General features: G+C 44.5%; 1 protein-coding gene and 1 long non-coding RNA gene across 11 annotated transcripts in view; one reads left to right on the top strand and one right to left on the bottom strand.

Moving 5' to 3' along the window:
* LOC310742547 overlaps positions 1-15,632 on the top strand; it is a 31,440-nt gene extending 15,808 nt beyond the window's left edge. For both annotated transcript variants that reach the window (XR_014538537.1, XR_014538538.1), the window contains 2 exons: positions 6,460-6,566; positions 12,184-15,632. This is a non-coding gene — a long non-coding RNA (uncharacterized lncRNA). The remainder of the gene's footprint in view (positions 1-6,459; positions 6,567-12,183) is intronic.
* The window catches only part of SLC4A4 (solute carrier family 4 member 4), a 352,153-nt gene that overhangs the window by 266,183 nt on the left and 69,147 nt on the right, over positions 1-16,823 (bottom strand). The window lies entirely within an intron of this gene.

Raw genomic sequence — 16,823 nt, 5'->3', positions numbered from 1 at the left:
CCAATGGCTCATCTAGTCCAGCATCGCGTTACAATGGCCAACTAAATGCCCAAATGTGGGAAACCCCTAGTAGGACGTAAGCATAAGAGCACTCTCCCTTGATAGCCTCGTCCTCCATGAGTAGCCATTGATAGTGTTTTCGTCCATGAAACCATGTTTTATTATGGCTTTTCTTGCAGATCTGCCAAAAGAGAGCTTGCATCCCGGCCGCAGATGTGGCCAAGGTCAATGCACACATGAACAGTTGCACACTGAGTAGAGATGGGGGAACAGAGAGACGTATCTGGACCAAAAAATGGAAGGAAGCGCTCCTTCCTGTTTCTTCAAATGTCTAGACTTTCTATAAAAGGGTACCTTGACAGAGGGAGAGGTAGCACTTTTCAAAAGTTAAGGAAGTTGTATTGAAGGCAAAAAGACAGCTTTGTGGAACAGGTCTGGTCCTCGGGTTCACAACCCCTGCTGAAAGTCCTACCCATATATTGATGGGAAATGAATAGGAAAGAACTGGGAAATTGTTTTGTGTGAGCTGTGCCACACATAATGTTAGGATGCAACATAAATTAAGGCTTTGCTTGTTCTGATAAAAATTACTCAGATTACTTGACATTCAAGGGCTTGTTTTATCTGTCATTCAGCATTATACAACTGAACCAACAGGCTATTGTGCTCTGTATTCTATCACTCCTCTAGCAATATTGATTGAACTTCAGAATTAATTATCTACCCGAGTTCAATAAGTAAGACAGATGTAACAGGTACACTGAGAAAAATGAAACTTTAGGTGTGGGTGGGGTTAGTTTCGAATTTTATCAGGCACGCATGGATGTGATGCCTTAATTAGCAAATCCTTTAAAATAAGTGCTTATAGCTCTTTTTTAAACATGGGATTATCCTTCAAACACAAAAATCTATTTTGGGGTGTGAGCAGCAAGATGTGAAGAAAACTATCCTGTGTGAGAAAGAAACAGAAGCATAATGATATGCAAAACTTTTAGGAGGAAACTCTTTTAAAAGCGGGGGCTACGACAAAGCTCAGTGGATATTTTTACACACTCATCCTCTGTTTATGGTAGCAAAGAAACGAGATTCCAGGTGCAAAGCTGGTTTGGGAAAATTATAGTTATTAGAAGAACAAAAACGTGCTTGTGCCGCTAGTGCCCTTTCTTCCGATGGGTGGAATTCAACATATCCATGTGCTCAAAATGTGATAAAAAAATAAGAAGTATGAGGATTAAGTGGGGCAGAGAGAAGACTTAGGGCCAAGAAGCACACCAACTAAACAGCAAACTGTCACCTTGATTTTGCTGCTTTTAGCCAACGTCTTGCAGAAGAAGCTCAATCAATATTCCTATTTTTACCAGCATTCCCTATTGTGCTAAATCAATGAGCACGACACTCATTTGTGAGCAGTCAGATAAAATAAAAGAGTGTTCTTGTAGCCCTAAATAGATTGCACAATATAACTCTGCAATACTGAGTCAAATGAGCTGTCCACCAAGCTCAGCATTATCTACACAGACCAGCAGAAGCTCCTCCAAGGTCTCAGGTCAATTTCTTTCCTCAACTCAACCTGGACATGCCAGGGATTGAACCTGGAGTCTTCTGCAAATGAGGCAGATGTCTTGCCACTGAGATACGTCCTTTCCCTAAATGTTTGAGAAGCCCCTGTCCCAGCATCCCCACTGCAAGATTTTGACTCACAATAAGGCCTTTAATTTTAAATAGCATTATTAGAGGATAGAATCTGCAGTGAACTTGAGTTGCCCTGGCCTGTTTAGACTTACTCCCACCTAGACAGCTGTAATACAATAAAAAAAAAAACACAACTCAAACCCATTTAATGGATTTCCCCCCCTCCAACCTAATTACAGTTCCACCTAAGCAAGCTTTTTCTTCTTCAAGCTCTGTTAATGAAACTTTAGCAATTACCGCTTTAAGTAATTGCATGGCATTTAGAGAAGCATTTTACAACCCATTTACATGTCATTTTCCTGGTGCTTTAAGAGTAAATTGGTGGGGGTGTTTTTGGTTCGGCACTAAATAGCTTGTTAGTTATTAGTCAACAAGGTAAGGAAGAACAGCTGGGAGGTCATGTTTATAGCAATTTGGATCACATAAAGCAACAATTTGCAATTTGCAAGCCTCCAAGCTGGTACCTTCTGGATTAAGCATGGATCTTGTGATTACCCCATAGTTGGGTGTAGAGGAGGAAGGTCATAAAGGAGAGGAATATTTTGACAACCTTCCAGCTGAAGGAAAAAATGTGGACAACCCATTAACAGTTTCCACTTAAGCCTTGCACAAGGGATGGAATAGGAAGAAAAACAGGGCACTAAGGAGAAACGTAACTTTAAATAGACTCAACTTAAATGGAGGAAAGCAAAAGAAATAAGGCCTACATTATGCCATACAAGTAACAAAATGGATGAATGAAAAGAGAGAAAGAAGAGGTTTAAGACAGACTTTCAATATTGTGCCCCATCACAAATGTACTGGTGAGTTTTGATTATTTACTTTAAAGTTGTTGGGGGTGGATTTTAGAACAGAAAGGGAGGAATACAGAAAACGTGTGGGCTTTCTCCCAAATTCACTGAAACCCATGAAGGTGTACCCAATTGTGCCTAAAGTCAGATTTTGGTGTTATTCAAAGCACTGCCAAAAAAAAGTTGGGCACCTTGAATATTGGAACCTTACTTATACCCCAAGAAAGAGAGAGAGATGGATGCTATACGGGGAGATGACTGTGGCAGGGGAACATTACAAAACTTTTTGAAGTCTGGTGTACCAAAGAGAACTCCAGTTATATCAGCTTGTAGATCTTCCAGGAATTCCTGACAGAATTATACAGTTCAACTTCTGTCTGTTCTGCACAGTTCAAAGCACAGGAGCTGAGAAGCAAGATATTCAACAAGACTTTAGCCCACTGCCAAGCAACTTGCTGGAACTCACAAGGGTCTCTTTGTCTTAGACTGCCCCCACCAACCTTTTCTGAACACATGGGAAATTGGGAGGCGGGGAATACCCGTCTGCAGAGGGGCAACTAAGCCGAGCTGCTTGGCAGTGCTGGATCCCAAAGTCATTCGGTCAGTTGAACCCAGGCAAATTTTCAATATGCATTGGATCCTGCACACAGCTCTCTGCTGCTCCTAACAACTAGTCTTTTTTGTCTTTAAAGAGGGATTGTGGGGGGGGAGCATATTTCTCCAGCTAATACCTTAAAATCCAGATAATCGTTTAAAAAAAGCAAATCTGTAAGTACCCAATATATGTTAATTGCTCGTTTTCTTCTCTTGTTGGCATGTCATCAAGAGTTTACATTAATATGCCTATAATAGGGATGAAATAAGACCTCAACAGTTACTGAAATTCCCACGTTTTATTTTGCGGAGGGGGGCAGCTCCTTGCTGAAGACCACACAGTGAAATAGTTGATGTCACAGGCTTTAAAAATAATAATAATAATAATAATAATAATAATAATAATAATAATAATAATCCAACGACACAATGTTGAGGTTCAGCCTTGCGATCTGCGGACAAACAGGTTAGTGCAAACATAACTCTTTTATCATTAATGATGGTTTGTTAATCCACAGCTAGCTACAGAAATGTAGTTTCTTCTCCTCCCACGGCACAAATTTCCCTCTCTTGTGCTCAGGTCCTACTTAAGGGTTTTCTGCAGGCATCTGGTTAGCCATAGTGAAAACAGGATGCTGGACTCAGTGGGTCAACTGGCCTGTTCCACCAAGCACTCCTTATGCCCTTATCCCTAGGGCAGAGATCTCAGCTTAATAAACCGAAGAACCTGTTGCCTACACATGCAGCCACTTTGCTGTTACTTCTGTAGTGAGAGAAAGCCAAGAAGCCACCAACTGACCACGGTTTCTAAACTGAGAACCCACGGTTACCAGCTTCAGAACAAGTCAGTACATCAAACCATGGTTTGAAGTTTAATATTCTGGCTCATTCTGAAGCTGGCAATCATAGTAATGGTTAGTGACAAAACAGGAAACTTTGGTTAATTAGAGGTTTCCTAGTTCAGAATCCTGGGAAGCAGGTGGCGCTGTGGTCTAAACCACTGAGGCTAGGGCTTGCCGATCAGAAGGTCAGCGGTTCGAATCCCCGTAACGGGGTGAGCTTCCGTTGCTCGGTCCTAACTCCTGCCAACCTAGCAGTTTGAAAGCACGTCAAAGTGCAAGTAAATAAATAGGTACCACTCCGGCGGGAAGGTAAACGGCGTTTCTGTGCACTGCTCTGGTTTCGCCAGAAGCGGCTTAGTCATGCTTGCCACATGACCCGGAAAAACTGTCTGCGGACAAACGTCGGCTCCCTTGGCCAGTAAAGCGAGATGAGCGCCGCAACCCCAGAGTCGTTCGCGACTGGACTTAACTGTCAGGGGTCCTTTTTTCAGTTCAGAATCCTAGAATGGTTACTGATGCTGCAAAGGGAGGACCAAAGGTCCATTCATATCTCAGATTCTTAAGGTGAGGAGCAATCGACTGGATGTAGCTATTGAAGGTCACCTAGCGGCTGATACACGCAAACCCACTTCCAGCAACGAACGAAGGCTGTGAAGTGACAAGTTTTCAATGCCTGGGCAAGCTGCACATTGTCAAGACTGCAAAGTGTTCCTGAAAGCAAAACAAAAAAAGGGAGAGAAGACAATTTTCTTCTCCAGTGGTTTATGAAGGTGCCATGGAGGTAAAGCACTGAACCCTCTCGTGGATGCACTGCAACACGATAATTGCTTTAGGAAGGTCAGACAAGCTGCATCCAAGAGAAAGTCCTTATTCAACAAAAACGGGAATGAGTGCACTGGGCACGTGACAGCCCAAGGAGATACACTGGCTAGGAATTTAGGGGTGTGTGGCTTCCTTCAGGAAAGCAGCTTAAAAGCCCAGAGAACCCAAGGCAGCTTTTCAGATGAAGCAATTGTACTAGAAAAGATGTGCACCTACAGTGCTCTGACATCCACCAGACACATGCAGCATAAAGTTCTGTATTTGTTTTTGGATCAGTGTTCTACAGCCTTTAGTCCCCAGATGTTGTTGGACTACAACTCCCATCATCCTCAGTTAGCTTAGCCAATGGTCAGGGATGATGGGAGTTGTAGTCCAACACCACCTGAGGAACCAAGGTTGAAGGACACAGTTCTAGATGCTAATGCTAACTGGTCTCCACCCTTCCCTGCTATGTTTTTATTCATTTAATACACTTCTTTCTCACCCATTGGTGAAAGACTGGGGGTGGCATATACAATGTCCCCAGGTGGTCTCCTACACCAAGCATTCATTATGTCTACACTATATAAGTGACAGAACATGTCAGGAAAGCAATAGGTATCTATCATATTCGGAAGGGCACATGGTGATGAACCTATAGAAGTTTTACTCAATGGCAGAATCTGCTGTCCAGCACAGAACTGTGCATACTACTAACTCCAGCTTTTTAATCTAAAAAAAAAATTGCATGTTTCTAGACCCCGTGATTGACGGTATCACCAGGCATTGCCCCTATATGTGCAAAAGTCAGACAGGGCCTGGGCAGGACTTTCTGTAGTCATGGAAAATGGGTCTCTCTCATCCTTTCATTCCTTCAGTGTAAAAAAAAAAAATTCCACGTTCTTTGAAATCATCAGCGATGATTTGTGTAAAAATGTTCAAAATAGTCACAAGGTGCAAATGTACTATACGAATTGAGTGTTCGCAAAGTACACACATAGTGCACTTCAATTGTTCAAAGGGCCTTTCATGCAGTCTTAGTAATCTTTACAAAGAGCCCTGCAAAGTAGACTGCTTTGGTTATCCTCATTTTGAGACTGGAAGACTAATGACTTAGCTTATCTGTACCCAAAGAGCTTGTCATTCGGTTGCAGTGTGAACCAACCATTTCCCATCTCCCACAAGCCCAATTTGGTTAGCCAATGTTTGTTTCCTTTTTTAAGTCCACAGGTGGAACCATAACTAAGGGGCAGGGAATTCAATTCAACCCAAATTCATATTCCCCCTCCTCACAACTCCCCAAATGCTACGCATTAACAACAGATGATGCTGCAGTATGCCTAGGGCTGAGTCAAGAGCTCAGGGCAGAATTTTCAAGGGAAATTTTTGGAGGAGTAATTGCAGGAGAGAGGAAAAACATGTTGCAATTCCCTCCAGCTCCCACTTTCCACTGCCGCTAGTTCTGCTAGCACCCTCCCCAAAAGTAACCTATTCACAAGGGTATTTGTGGGGCAATCCTGCCCCCCCAGCAGTCAGAAGACTCGCCACCAGTAACCTCCCTTTCACACACACAACTGAGAATCCCTGATATGCCCCAGCCCATTCTCACTGACTGCAAATAGTGTGCAGAGAGGGACATTTAAGGTTCAAGCTTTGTTTACTTGCTCATTCCTGGTCTCCAGCGCTGCCTTGAGGATACTGGCAATGATTCTAATTACTTCTTCTTTCTCTTTTTAAAGACCCATGTTGATGCTGAAGAGCAGGCCTTTTGGAACAGGAAGGGGGTGAAGCCACACTGAACCAGCATTATTGAGCCCAAACCAGAACAAGCAGCCAGTGTTTCCAGGTAACTGCAATCTTTTTAAGGATGCAGGTGGCGCTGTGGGTTAAACCACAGAGCCTAGGACTTGCCGATCAGAAGGTCAGCGGTTCGAATCCCCGCAACGGGGTGAGCTCCCGTTGCTCAGTCCCTGCTCCTGCCAACCTAGCAGTTCAAAAGCACGTCAAAGTACAAGTAGATAAATAGGTACCACTCCAGTGGGAAGGTAAACGGTGTTCCCATGCACTGCTCTGGTTCGCCAGAAGTGGCTTAGTCATGCTGGCCACGTGACCTAGAAGCTGTACGCCGGCTCCCTTGGTCAATAAAGCGAGATGAGCGCCGCAACCCCAGAGTCGGCCACGACTGGACCTAATGGTCAGGGGTTCCTTTACCTTTACAATCTTTTTAATAGCAACAATGAGTGTCAGTTCACACGGCCAACACAGCCCAATGGCAGCTGCCTTCTACGGCTCCACACAGGGGAGTTGCAACAAAGAATTGCTTAGCGGATCGATTCCCCAGATTGCATGATTCTTTACAGAGTAGACAACCCTATACTTGAGTTTCCCTCCCCAGTGGGACTGACACCATGCAAGATCTGACAGCTGCCATGTGGAAACCAAGACTCAATGACTGACTCTGGATCTCTGCATGGTGCTATTTCTAGAATAGATAAGTGCACAGCTTGTACATGTCCCCTAGGTAGGGATTTCTTAGCTTAGTTCAGTCACTACTGCTTTGGCACTGGTCCCCTCGTCCATTTACTTGGCTTTTACCAGAATTGCTAGTGGGGTCATGGAAAGTTTGACCTTGCATAGATTTGCACGTCCTGAGAATTGATGGGCTGTTGCAGGAGCAGGAGGGGGTTCCCTGGGGAGCGTCAAAACAGGAAGGTACTGTCTCAGCTGCTTAGAACTAAATCTGAATCCAGGTGAATTTATGTGTAGAGGCTAAATTATAACAGTGCACTGCATCACTTTAGAGCATTCAAGCTATTTAATATACAGTTGTACCTTGGATCCTGAATGCCCTGGAACTCGAACGTTTTGGCTCCCGAATGCTGCAACCCCAGAAGTGATGGTTCCGGTTTGCGAACATTCTTTTGGAATCTGAACGTCCAAGGGGAGCTTCCTGCAGCCAATCAGAAGTCGCAATTTGGTTTTGGAAGTCGAACGGACTTCTGGAATGGATTCTGTTCAACTTCCAAGGTACAACTGTACATTATCTCGTAACCAAAAGAGCCCTGTAAGGGGTAAGTATGATTATCCCACATTGCAGGTGGAGAAACTGAAGCTTGGAGAGCCAGTGTGGTGTAGTGGTTAAGAGCGGTAGACTCGTAATCTGGTGAACCGGGTTCGTGTCTCCGCTCCTCCACATGCAGCTGCTGGGTGACCTTGGGCTAGTCACACTTCTTTGAAGTCTCTCAGCCTCACTCACCTCACAGAGTGTTTGTTGTGGGGGAGGAAGGGAAAAGAGATTGTTAGCCGCTTTGAGACTCCTTCGGGTAGTGATAAAGCGGGATATCAAATCCAAACTCCTCCTCTTCTTCTTCTTGGAGAAGGCAGCTTGTCTAAGGGCATAATCCAAACAATGACCCACTCTCAGCAGGTCACTGCAAAGTGTATGCTGAGCCCAGCCACTCAGAAGGTGTGGGGCATTCAGCCCTGAGGTCAACACCAGCTCCAGGCTGATGTAGTGGTCAAGCCCAGATCTGGGCCAATGAATGCCACTGTATGACAGCAGCAAGACCAGATTGGGACAGAGTGGATTCTGGGCTGACTCAGCCCTGCCCCATCTCCTCCATCAGGGCTTTCTGCTGGGATCTGCCAGTGAAGACTCCACCAGTGAGCATCCTACCAACCCTTACGTTGGGTGACTAGCAGAAGAGCAGCTCAGTGGAGAGAGAGCTCTGCTCACTCCAAGCCCCAAGCCGAGCACAAGATGGGGCTGGATTGCTTTTAAAGGCTACTAAGCAAATGAGGAAGGCCTAAATCAGAGAACTTCCAGCTGGCACACTCAGCCACTGTGCTAACCCTCGTACACAGTCACTAGTTGTAACTTTTAACCACCGAACCATAAGCCAAAACCACAGGTCTGATAGGGCCAAGCCACACATGAGATTAATTGACCTTAGGGGCTGCTGTGCCTCTTTCTTAATGAAAAGCAGGTGCTCAGGGCCACAGCATAGGGAAAAGGGAATGTACTAAATAAATACAGAAGCAAAGGCAGATGTGCACATGGCCTGTGTAGCATAGCAATGAAAAGGAACTTCTATGCACAGCAGCGTTTAAAATTCACCAGGTGCATTTTGCACCTGGCTATCAGCCACTTGCGACCAAGTAAAGATGACCTGGCAGCAGGATGGCACCTGACGTCTCCACCATCTGGAGGTACATTCCTGGGGATCCCTGGATCTTGACCATTTTCAAGCACTAGCAACACATCCCGTAGAATTCTATCTGTGATATTTTTACCTGCACAATCAGATCAAATTTCAGGAACCAAAAAGTCGTACTGAAAAATACACATGGCCCCCAAATGGCAACTAGACATTCTGTTTTGGCCACAGTAACCCTGGTTTAAGGAGCCATTTGGTGCCTGGCTTATATAGCTGAGTCTCTAACACTGATACACAGTACCATATGAAGTGGCCTCGAGGATCACGATAGCGCATGCTGAAACAGGTGAGTACTATGGAAAATTACCACATGTGCTGTCATTAATTTTTTTAAAGCAAGTGCATTTGTTCTTACAAGTGTACCAAATGCTGAGGTCGTGTTTTAAGAGCTATCTGGCCTTGCCCTACATGACTGTATCCTCCAAATGAGAAAACAGATGATAGCCTTATAAGATAAGGCATACTAAAACAATTACAACACAGTGTATTACTCATTGACTAAAGATATCAAAAAGCTTTCAGAGAATACCGGTTCTAACACACTGCTGTGTGTCAGTGACGAACCTTGGCTAATCCCAAATTCCCCGTGCCAACTCAGGGAACAAATTAAAGCACCTAACTCCTAATACTGTCTAGATACCCTGTGGCTTCAAGCAAAAAGATTTCCCTAGGCATTCAGTTAGCAAAAGTTCTAGCCCATCTGGGGCCACCATAATATGAAGCAAATGTTTCCATAGACTTTTATGTTTCATAAAAAAACCATAGAGTTGGAAAGGACCCCAAGGGTCATCTAGTCCAACCCCCTGCAATGCAGGAATCTCAGCTAAAGCATCCATGACATGTGGTCATCCAACCTCTGCTTCAAAACCTCCACCAAAGAGAGTCCACAACTTCCCATTCTGTTGGATGCCTACCCACCTCAAGACAATACTCTGCCCCTCCAGCGAATGCATTGGACAGGGCAGACAGAAACACCTCTCAAATTGGGAAAAGCAAGGTCTTAACCTCTCACTTCCTTGTGGGAAATGCAAACTGGTCAGCTGGAAAATGGCACACAACTTTCACAAACCACTCTAGGCCTGGGCAATCCTTGGAGAACAGCACTGGCCAGGCGAACAGCAGGATGGGAGATTCAGCTTCTTAACTGTTAGGGACCTTGATCAGCAGGAAACATAAGGTTGCCCCAGAGGCCTCCCCCCATGACCACATGAAGGAGCACTTCTAGGTGAGTGAAAAGAAGAGTGGGAAGAAGTAGACAAAGCTTGCAGATCACCAGCTGGCCAGATCTGCATGGGGCAACAAACCTACTTCTTATACCATAATTAACATTAACTTTTCTGGATTTCTAGTGTAGGACAAAGCTAATGCTAACTATGGTATAAGAAGTGGGTTTGAAACAATTCAGCTTCATAAACCATGGTTTGAACTTTACATGTTTCAACACATCATAGTTAAAGTTAACCACATTTGTCCATGTTGGACATAACACTAACTGTAGTTAGTCCCCCAAAAAACAAGCAACCCTGAGCTAAGTGAAGGAATGGCTAACCTGTAGCCCTCTATATGTTGTTGGATGATAACTCCCATTATGGCCAACGGTCAGGAATATCAGAAGTAACAGTGCAACCTTTAGAAGACCAGAGGTTAGCTACTTCTGGTTTATCATCATGTCCAAACCGGGCTAAGGTTTTTCCTTTGTGTCTCATGAAAGCTTAATCTGCCATTTCAAGCAGATCAAGCTTCTGGTAAAAGTACAGAAGGTGAAACCTCTGATCAGCTGGCAATGCTATTCCTGGTGGAAGTAGAAATACTGGTCAACTCTAAGTCATCCCTAAGTCAACAGCTAATATTGTTATTTGAATTTGGAGTTCCTGGATCATCACTCCTGAACTCACATAGGCGGCAGCAGCAGCAACAAAAATCAGTGCCAAACACAATTTGGCCCTAATTGCAAGGTTTAGACAGCCCCATAATCAGCTAAAACTATGCCCGTTTCTTGTATGTGTGACTGCTGTGCTTGATCACAGAGGTGTTTTCTACCAAGAAAATGACACATGAATTCAACTATAGCAGACACAGTTTCTGATTAACTTCCCTCTAGAAACAAAAACAACCGTACAAGTGTACTCAGGTATGATTATCAAGAGTTCAAGGCTAACTGGGCACACGTGTTAGATTTTTTTATCAATGAAATGTTTGCAAACTTATCAGATAAGATGCTAACATGAAATCATTTATGCTTTCCTTCCAGCATAGATCTATCCCCACTGATGCCCATTTCTGCTTATTCTTGAGCATTCCTTGAAAGCTTCAGATAAGTTAGATACATAGGACCCAGGAATGTGTTTGGTCTAGAATACACTGATCCAGAGATCTGAGAAAACCAGAGAAGCACAAACTACTTAGGGGAGGACTGAGTAAGGGGTTGCAACTGAACAAATTTGTACAAATTGTGGGGTAACCAACCTGGCATCCCCAAAATGTTGCTGCATTACAACTCCCATCATCTCTGACACAATTGGCCGTGCTGGCTGAGGTTGATGAGAGTTGGGGTCCAACAACATCTAGAGAGCCACAGGTTGGCCAACTCTGCTGTGAAGGAAGCCAAAAATCCCACCAGCATGGGAAAACTTTTCACGGGGAGTCATCAATTCTGCTTAAAATTTAATTGCAAAATTGCTCGTATTGTATTTAAGTTGCACCACAGAGTCAAAGAGAACTTGCTTTAAAGGAGGCATGTTTGCAGCTGCAATCTCATGCTAAATGATTTGCAAAAAAAACTATGCACAGGCTCACATTAGTACCCTTTAGTCCATTTTCAACAGGGTTATAAAGGCCTATTATCCAGAAAGAAAACTGAGCCCTTTTTATCACCTGTGTCTGTAAGGAATCCCTCCAACTTCACACCAAAAACACAAGGAGCAAATGGAAAGGAGAGCTTCTTTTTCTTGCCCATGAGAGCATTAACCAACAGGGTCATTTAACTTTAACAGCAGGTGGGGACATTGGCTCAGCCATGATGGAGAAAAAGAATCGACCCCAACCTAAATCTGATCCGCTGTGAAGGTTGCACCCTGCAGTGACAGTGTGTCATCACCCTAACCCCCTTTCTGCAAGGAAATGGGTTCCAAAATAACCGAAGGGCTGGTTATTTTCACACAAAATAACAGGGGGAAGCTCTGGAAATCAGAGCGAGCTACAAAAGGGATCACTAGGGAAAACACTGAAATCTTACTCTCTTTCTAGAGAGAAGCATCAAAGCTATATAAAGCTCACGGTCAACTCTCCCATGAAAAGGCAGCTCTACTCATCTTTCCATCTGCTCATCATTCCAAGATCAGTTTACAGTAAGTCCTGCAAAGGATATCTTGTGAGACTGTCACTCAGAGCAAATCTATAGACAATGGGGAAATGCCGCACAAAATGCACACACACACACACACACACACACACACACACACACACTTGGGTTTCCCTTATCAGAATATCAACACCTCTGTTTGAATTCCCAAGACTTTTCCCACAAAGTAAATATTTATGTAGAGCCAGCAATTGAGCACTCAGCAGTGCAGAAAACCCACAAGGACTGCCCTGAGATTTGTTGGTGGAAAAATCCAACAGGCATATCTACAAAAAAAAAAAAAATCTTTGATAGTCATGTCCCCACCACAGTAAAATCTGGAGGCTGCAATACTATGATGGAGGTCTGGGTTCTCCTACAGTGAATGCTGTTTTCAACTACCAATTTCCCAGGGTTCTCTGGGGCATGTGAGCCATGATAGTTAAACTGATATAAAACCGCAATTGGTATTTAATGTTCAGAGAGCCCTTCTATCTACTTTTCTATTAGTTTAACTCAGAGTGGTACAATGCATGGTCCGAGGGCCCTCAAAGACCTTTTGGGAATCTCTTGGCAACATTTGATGCCCCCCCCCAAGCCCTCACACTGCCTTCCCAAAGCCAGGTAACTGAGGCGCTGGGCACAGGGAAGGAGGCATGAGAACTCTGTCAGTGCCCTTGCAGTTCCTTCCCAAACCCTAGCAAACACTTTCCCAGCTTGGAGAACGAGCTGGGAGGACTCAAAGACCCTGACAGAGCATTGCACTTCCTTTCCCAAAGCTTAACCGACTTTGGGAAGGCAGTACTGAGGGGGGGGAGTCAATTTTTTGCCTTGCTACCCAGCCCCATTAGGCAGCCACGCATTGTGTGGCCTGCAGGTTCCATGTTGAAGTACTCTTGGGGTCCACTTGGTGTGAAAAGTTGGACCGCCCTGGTTTAACTTGTTCCCATCTCCACAAGAAAGCTCCCTGTCTAAGCTTAACCTGCCACAAGTGACTATTAGACACTGCCCAAGAGTCACCTCTTGGCATATTGTGCTTACTTGAGGTCATCCTGAAGGTCACAACACATGTTGGCTTGCTAGTCTAGCCTTTAGAACAGGGGCCACCAATGTTACGCCCTCCAGGTGTGTTGGACTGCAACTCCCATCATTCCTGACCATTGGCCATGCTGGATGAAACTAATGGGAGTTGTAGTCCAGGGACATCAGGAACCTTGTTGGGTAATTATCATTGTTGTCATTATTTATTGAATTTATATCCTGCCCTATACCCAGGTCTCAGGGAGGTTCAGGGAATAAAATCAAAATATAAAGCCGCAAAATACATAATCAAAATAACCCTGCTTTAGGCACACTGAAAGAAATCTCAAGGGCTCAGTGGTAGACCATTTATATGCAAAAGATGCTGGTTCAAACTCTGGCAGTTTGGGGAAAAAACTCTTGCCCCAAACCCTGGAGAGAGCCAATCAGTGCATAGACAGTACTAAGCGGGACAGACCAACGGTCTGACTCTGTGTAAGGCAGTTTTCTGTGTTCCATTTTGAACACCACACTCCATCTCGGGAGCAGGGGAGAAATCTGGAAGATGCAGCTGTGACTCACCCACCCCACCTGGCATTCATTATTCAGAAACTGCCTTTACTCTCACTGTGACCCTTTCAGAAGGAAGGTATCAAACCCCTCTCAGCTTGGAGCATGGCACCTCCTTGTGCATGTTTTATCTATTGCCTTTATGACTCAAGGCCTTCACAAACTTCCCAGGAACACCCACACTCACCTGAATCAATAAGCACACAATTATTACGATTCAGACAACAATACGGCTGTCAACAAGGCTCTGTTCCCTTGGATGCCACTGCAAGTCACCATATCAATGCTCCACTGTGCAAACTGTTGGTACTCCTTCTCTGCAGGGAGGGCTGAATACTCTGACATCCCCTTTGATCAGGGAGCCCTGTCTATTGCAGAGTGCAGATTTGTTTATTTTAAAGTGATCCTGAGTTGAATGAATGTGTTGGTCTCTGGATGCATACACAGCAAACATTTAAAGCATGTGCCTTCCGCCAAAGAAGCATCTAAAGCTTGCAGAATATGCTGGGAACTGTAGCTCTGTGGAGGCAAACTATGGTTCCCAGGCTTCTGTGTCCTGGGGTTGTAATAAGTCATTGTTTTTCCATTCTGCCCTGTATCGATCATATGCAGAGCTGTTTCCATTCCACTGCGGTTTGCCTTCTACCAAGAACTATGTTAACTGTCTCGCTGTCTGTTGTGGTGGAAGCACATAACTTATATCAGTGATGTAATCAATTTTGTTAATTGCGTAAGTTGCATTGCCTTATGCTATTCCACCACATTCATTTCAACGCAAAGGAAACACAACGCAAATAGGGAAGGAGAGACATAATCAAATTATGCATCATTTGTGGGCAGAAAGCAAAAGCAACAGTGAAAACCGTTTTTGAATATTGGCTGGATTGATTTCCGTTCCAGGTATGGGCCAAATAAGCAAAGATTTCCCATTAGGAAATAACAGCATTGAGATTTTGCCATTTTGCCCCCACTGAATTCAAGCAGGGCTATTTTTATGGGAAGAGAACCCTCACTCCCCTTACCTGCTCCATCACAACATTTCTATAATGTGTTGAACAGTCAAATATTCCAGTTCAAGCAGCAAAAGAGAACCTCGACAACTGAGGAGCCACCGCTGAAATGACCGCATACGTTCTCTAAAAAGGAGAACAGCATTTATCCAAAAATGTGACTGCTTCCATGCTACAACATGCTTTCTGCACACTGTGCCATACACATTACATGTCAGGTTGTTTTATTCCCAAACTCTTTGTAGAAATCAGGTCTACACACACACACACACAATTTCACTGTGACATCTACTCGCAGCATCTTAGTGCAGCGGTAAGGCAGTAATTAACCCACAAGGCTACCATCTGCGCTCAGAAAGAACACGGCAGACCAGAGGAGGTTAGTAGGTCACAGAGGTAATTCCGGCCCCCACCTCCCAGGAACACGTGTATGATGCTCTTGCAAGAACAATCTTCCCTCCTCCGAACCACCTTCTTACTGCTCTTCGGAGCTGTTCTCAGAAGCTCCAGCCTTTTTTCATTCAACAGGAGAACCTTCTTACCTAAGCCACTCACAATGATGCAGAGACTTTGCTTCTGCATTTTTCTCTTTAGCAGAACCACCCACGACCTGCAACTTGAAGAAGCCATTTAATTAAAGACATAAGAAATCCCAATTCTGAAAGCTTAAGCTACAGAATGAAGCTGGAGACTAACAACCATTGTCTTCGTTTTGATGGGTCAAGCTGAAAGAGGTATAAAAGAGGTGTTTTGTTTTCTGTGGGGTACAGATTCATTCCACTGTTGTTTCTGGTAGGTTTTGCAGGGGGTTGGGAACTGCTTTGGCCAGAAGTGGCAATGCAAGAAAATAAAATTAATATGTACATCTCATACAACAACACCTCTCAGCACACCACTTCTGCCTCTGCATCCAGCTTTGGTTGATCTATACAGATCATGTAGGTTTTATCTGCCACTTGAGTTGGCAAATAAATCAATTTCAATTCACTAAGCACAGGCCCAGTTTGACGGAAAAGAGTAAGGACACACTCAAAAGTCAGCAGAAGCAGAGGAAGTGCTGCTTCTAAGGGCCAGGAGGGAAAAGAAGGCAGCTGAATACTCTACAACCAGACACAAGAAGTATATGTTTTAACCACAATAGCAATTATTAGCGCTGTCAGTCATTGATTCAGGTGCCTTTTGAGAACGATTAGACAACTTAATGGATGATAGGTCTATCAATGGTCTGGCCCACACTTAAAACCACATCATGGTTTGTGCAGCCAAAGTGTGGTTTGTTGAGCAATTGAACCTAGCCCAGTAGACTAGCCATAGTTTGTTTACTAGCAATTAGCCATGGCTTCTTTACTGGCAACAAACCCTGATGTGAAACCATGATTTGCTATTGGCTTCCAAACCACCAGGCAAGAGCGTTGAGCTTACACCTGGAAGGCTTCATTCATTATTTTTCAAAGAAAACATTCGAGGCATCTTACAAGTAACATAGAATAAACGTTAACTCAAACTCACAGCCAACCACATGCCAGCAGCTTTCCTTCCATGCTGGAAGGAAATAACTGGAAATCCTTGAATTACTCCTGCCTGTAAGGTAAAGGTAAAGGGACCCCTGACCATTAGGTCCAGTCGTGACCGACTCTGGGGTTGCAGTGCTCATCTCGCTTTATTGGCCGAGGGAGCCGGCGTACAGCTTCCGGGTCATGTGGCCAGCATGACTGAGCCGCTTCTGGCGAACCAGAGCAGCACACGGAAACGCCGTTTACCTTCCTGCTGGAGCGGTACCTATTTATCTACTTGCACTTTGACGTACTTTCGAACTGCTAGGTTGGCAGGAGCAGAGACTGAGCAAAGGGAGCTCACCCCGTTGCGGGGATTCGAACCGCCAACCTTCTGATCGGCAAGCCCTAGGCTCTGTGGTTTAACCCACAGCGCCACCCGCGTCCCTACTC

Source organism: Podarcis filfolensis (genome assembly GCF_964270895.1).
Source record: "Podarcis filfolensis genome assembly, chromosome: 9".
NCBI classification, from domain to species: Eukaryota; Metazoa; Chordata; class Lepidosauria; order Squamata; family Lacertidae; genus Podarcis; species Podarcis filfolensis.
This window is presented reverse-complemented; position numbering and strand designations above follow the sequence as displayed.